Below are 5,703 nucleotides of genomic sequence, written 5' to 3' on the forward strand. Positions count from 1 at the left end.
TTAATTTAAAAAGGCCTCTATTTTATTCTAAGTGTCTATGCCTCTGGTATATTTAATTTAAAAAGGCCTCTATTTTATTCTAAGTGTCTATGCCTCTGGTATATTTAATTTAAAAAGGCCTCTTTTTTATTCTAAGTGTCTATGCCTCTGGTATATTTAATTTAAAAAGGTCTCTATTTTATTCTAAGTGTCTATGCTACTGGTATATTTTATTTAAAACGGCCTCTATTTTAGTCTAAGTGTCTATGCCTCTGGTATATTTTATTTAAAAAGGCCTCTTTTTTATTCTAAGTGTCTATGCCTCTGGTATATTTAATTTAAAAAGGCCTCTATTTTATTCTAAGTGTCTATGCCTCTGGTATATTTAATTTAAAAAGGCCTCTATTTTATTCTAAGTGTCTATGCCTCTGGTATATTTAATTTAAAAAGGCCTCTATTTTATTCTAAGTGTCTATGCCTCTGGTATATTTAATTTAAAAAGGCCTCTATTTTATTCTAAGTGTCTATGCCTCTGGTATATTTAATTTAAAAAGGCCTCTATTTTTTTTCTAAGTGTCTATGCCTCTGGTATATTTTATTTAAAACGGCCTCTATTTTTTTCTAAGTGTCTATGCCTCTGGTATATTTAATTTAAAAAGGCCTCTATTTTTTTCTAAGTGTCTATGCCTCTGGTATATTTAATTTAAAAAGGCAATACGGAACACGCAATGCGCAATGTGGAATGTGCCTTTCCCGCCCTCTTGATTAGGGACCAGGTGTGTTCTATTAAGGAAGCTTAATTAGCATCACAGCGGCTTGAAGATGGCAGGCAGACAGACGGTAAGTACCGCATTTCGGGCATTTTAAAACTAAATTAATCATATAAATTATAACTAATTTTGTCTCTTTTTTTCACTATCTTTGGCAGAAATGTCCAATGTGTAAAGTTAAGTGCACTAGGCTGAAAAAACACTTAAAAACGGTTCATGAAATCGATGACAAGGAGACCGGTTTGATAGCTAGGCTGGCTAGCAATCGTTGTTCAGTACGGCTAGATTGTGAAATCTGTGACAAGAAGTCTTTGGTGAGGTTGGACATGCACTTAAGCTCTACCCATAATGTACACGGTACCCAAAAAATGAAAATGGTAGCCCAGGCGAAGCGACTTTTTATGGGCAAATTGTTAGAGAAATACCGTAAGACCCAGAGTTCAAAAGACAGTGTAGCCTGTGAGACACCCGAGGAAACTGGTGACAGCCAAACTACATTTAACCCAGAGCCGGACACGTCTGAAGGGTCAAACTGTGATGGCCATGCCGTGGAAGAACCGGCATCCAGCCATTCTGAGTACGAGGCGGTGGGTTCACCATCAAGCTCAAGCGATTCTGAGGCCGAAGGCAACACACTTAGGAAGGGGAGGCATTTGATCTTACCCGAAGCTTTGGAAGGAACCAGGGTGGAAGTGGCCCTAGACGACTACCAGGCCTTTCACGTACGCTCTAATCCCACAGTGAAAGACTCAGAAAACGGCCAACAAAGAAGGACGCACGCCCTAAAATTCATTCTCCACATGGCCGAAGACACAAGCAAGCACGACTTCCATAGCCTTAAATTCATCCACAACCTGGAGAGACTAAGACAGTGGCCGTCTGCTCTGATCCAAAGCAAGTATAGCCACCCTACGGTACATATCATGCTTATAAACGCTATGTCTTTTATAAAGCACGCACGAGCCTTCCACCTGGACACACTGGGCCTTCAAACACACCAGATCAAACAGATACTCCTTCAAATCAAAAAGCTACTGAAGGATCACACTAGACATATGAGATGCCACCGGCAGGCAGTGAGAAGACTTAAATCAAGTATGTTGACATCCACATGCACATTCTGGAGAAATTACATCCATATGCATATGGTATAACCTTTGACTTATCCACTTACAGAACAACTAAAATCCACCCAGGATTTTGAGAGATTTATGAAGATAGCAGTAGTGGAAATACCCAGGCTCATAGGTGAGTGCCATAATACAGACATATCAAGCCCGCAACAGGTGCACATTTATAGGCATACATGTTTTAAACATGGTGGTTTTATCTTCCAGACCAGATGAGGGAGGAGGCCAGAGACGACACATATTGCCTCTTACAAGGGTATCTGACAGGGTATCTCGGGATGGTAACAGGCCATAGACCTGTGGTTCTTTACAATATGACCAAGGACCAAGTAGACAACGCAGACCAAGATGACAAAGGCCGTACAGTCGTCTGGGTAAGCCCACATAAGTCCACCTTACCCCCGCCACACACAGTAACATGAGAGGCATGGGTCTTTTGTAACATCCATATTTCCCCAGGTTGATCGACACAAAACGGACAGGAGATACGGCTCGGCATACCTCGCCCTGATGCCTGAAGAGGCTACATGGTTAAGAGCCATGGCTGACATCTCTTACTGCTATGGAGACAAAAAGTGCTTGTATGTCTTTCAGAGTCAAGGGAAAAAAATGACCAAAATTACCCACCTCTTTCAAAGGGCATGGAAACATGCAGGCATGGATGGACCTATCGGGTTTACCATAATCCGAACATCAGTCAGTAACCAAGTCAGACATCTCAGCACTGAGAACCGCATGTTAGTTTGTAAAAGCATGTGCCATACCATGGAGACTGCAGATCGGTTCTATGCATCTATACCTACCCTGAGTGATGCATTCAGGGTAAGAGAACTCAGAATGCAGGCATTGGATGAACCAATAAAAGGTTGAAAGAGTTATTCGTCTCTGTGTCTATTTAAAACATCCAGAAAATCATCATTCTGTATAAAATACATTGCCTAAAAAGGTGCACTAAGAGCCGGCCACACACAGTAGGATGAGAGCCCTGGATGATTTAATACATCCAGAAAATCATCATTCTGTATAAAATACATTGCCTAAAAAGGTGCACTAAGAGCCGGCCACACACAGTAGGATGAGAGCCCTGGATGATTTAATACATCCAGAAAATCATCATTCTGTATAAAATACATTGCCTAAAAAGGTGCACTAAGAGCCGGCCACACACAGTAGGATGAGAGCCCTGGATGATTTAATACATCCAGAAAATCATCATTCTGTATAAAATACATTGCCTAAAAAGGTGCACTAAGAGCCGGCCACACACAGTAGGATGAGAGCCCTGGATGATTTAATACATCCAGAAAATCATCATTCTGTATAAAATACATTGCCTAAAAAGGTGCACTAAGAGCCGGCCACACACAGTAGGATGAGAGCCCTGGATGATTTAATACATCCAGAAAATCATCATTCTGTATAAAATACATTGCCTAAAAAGGTGCACTAAGAGCCGGCCACACACAGTAGGATGAGAGCCCTGGATGATTTAATACATCCAGAAAATCATCATTCTGTATAAAATACATTGCCTAAAAAGGTGCACTAAGAGCCGGCCACACACAGTAGGATGAGAGCCCTGGATGATTTAATACATCCAGAAAATCATCATTCTGTATAAAATACATTGCCTAAAAAGGTGCACTAAGAGCCGGCCACACACAGTAGGATGAGAGCCCTGGATGATTTAATACATCCAGAAAATCATCATTCTGTATAAAATACATTGCCTAAAAAGGTGCACTAAGAGCCGGCCACACACAGTAGGATGAGAGCCCTGGATGATTTAATACATCCAGAAAATCATCATTCTGTATAAAATACATTGCCTAAAAAGGTGCACTAAGAGCCGGCCACACACAGTAGGATGAGAGCCCTGGATGATTTAATACATCCAGAAAATCATTATTCTGTATTAAATACATAGCCTAAGAATGTGCACTAAGAGCCGGCCACACACAGTAGGCTTATAGGCCTGAATTTAATTCCTCCAGAAACATATGGTATACAGCTTTAAGGAGGAAAATAATTACTACGGTGGAGTAATGCTGCCATCTTTTGGACTTTAAACGCCGGTGCGCCCTGCACATTTGAATGCAAAATGCTGGGTCTTTTTTTTCCTCCATAAATTAGTAAAATGTTTAAAATAGTTACCCCACTTTAGGCATACTCTGAGCCCGCCACACACACTAGGATGAGACACATGGATGATTTAATACATCCAGAAATTAGTAAAATGTTTAAAATAGTTACCCCACCTTAGGCATACTCTGAGCCCGCCACACACACTAGGATGAGACACATGGATGATTTAATACATCCAGAAATTAGTAAAATGTTTAAAATAGTTACCCCACCTTAGGCATACTCTGAGCCCGCCACACACACTAGGATGAGACACATGGATGATTTAATACATCCAGAAATTAGTAAAATGTTTAAAATAGTTACCCCACCTTAGGCATACTCTGAGCCCGCCACACACACTAGGATGAGACACATGGATGATTTAATACATCCAGAAATTAGTAAAATGTTTAAAATAGTTACCCCACCTTAGGCATACTCTGAGCCCGCCACACACACTAGGATGAGACACATGGATGATTTAATACATCCAGAAATTAGTAAAATGTTTAAAATAGTTACCCCACCTTAGGCATACTCTGAGCCCGCCACACACACTAGGATGAGACACATGGATGATTTAATACATCCAGAAATTAGTAAAATGTTTAAAATAGTTACCCCACCTTAGGCATACTCTGAGCCCGCCACACACACTAGGATGAGACACATGGATGATTTAATACATCCAGAAATTAGTAAAATGTTTAAAATAGTTACCCCACCTTAGGCATACTCTGAGCCCGCCACACACACTAGGATGAGACACATGGATGATTTAATACATCCAGAAATTAGTAAAATGTTTAAAATAGTTACCCCACCTTAGGCATACTCTGAGCCCGCCACACACACTAGGATGAGACACATGGATGATTTAATACATCCAGAAATTAGTAAAATGTTTAAAATAGTTACCCCACCTTAGGCATACTCTGAGCCCGCCACACACACTAGGATGAGACACATGGATGATTTAATACATCCAGAAATTAGTAAAATGTTTAAAATAGTTACCCCACCTTAGGCATACTCTGAGCCCGCCACACACACTAGGATGAGACACATGGATGATTTAATACATCCAGAAATTAGTAAAATGTTTAAAATAGTTACCCCACCTTAGGCATACTCTGAGCCCGCCACACACACTAGAGTGATAGGCCTGGGTCTTTTAAAACATCCAGAAAACCCACTTTTAAATTATAGGCGCACCGACATTTTTTACCCAAAAGATGGCAGCATTACTCCACCGTTTTCCTTTTTTTTCCCCATTCAAAATTATTACTGAGCTCCACAAACTGCCTTTTCTGTTTAAAATCTGTCCCCAAGCTATCTGATCCTTTGCCCGGCCACACAAAGCAGGCTTATAGGCCTGGTTGATTAAAAGTGGGACTTTGTCATTTAAATGAAAATTATTTTTGACATCCAGAGGAGGCATTTCATTCATTAATTCATGCCGACCAAAGTGTTATTTGAGCCCGCTACATAATGTAGGCTTATAGCCATGGTTGATTAAAAGTGGGACTTTGTCATTTAAATGAAAATTATTTTTGACATCCAGGGCATGCATTTCATACATTAATTCATGCCGACCTGTGTGCACTTTGACCCCGCTAAACATTGTAGGCTTATAGCCATGGTTGATTAAAAGTGGGACTTTGTCATTTAAATGAAAATTATTTTTGACATCCAGG

Source organism: Brachyhypopomus gauderio, unplaced genomic scaffold (assembly GCF_052324685.1).
Source record: "Brachyhypopomus gauderio isolate BG-103 unplaced genomic scaffold, BGAUD_0.2 sc485, whole genome shotgun sequence".
NCBI lineage: Eukaryota > Metazoa > Chordata > Actinopteri > Gymnotiformes > Hypopomidae > Brachyhypopomus > Brachyhypopomus gauderio.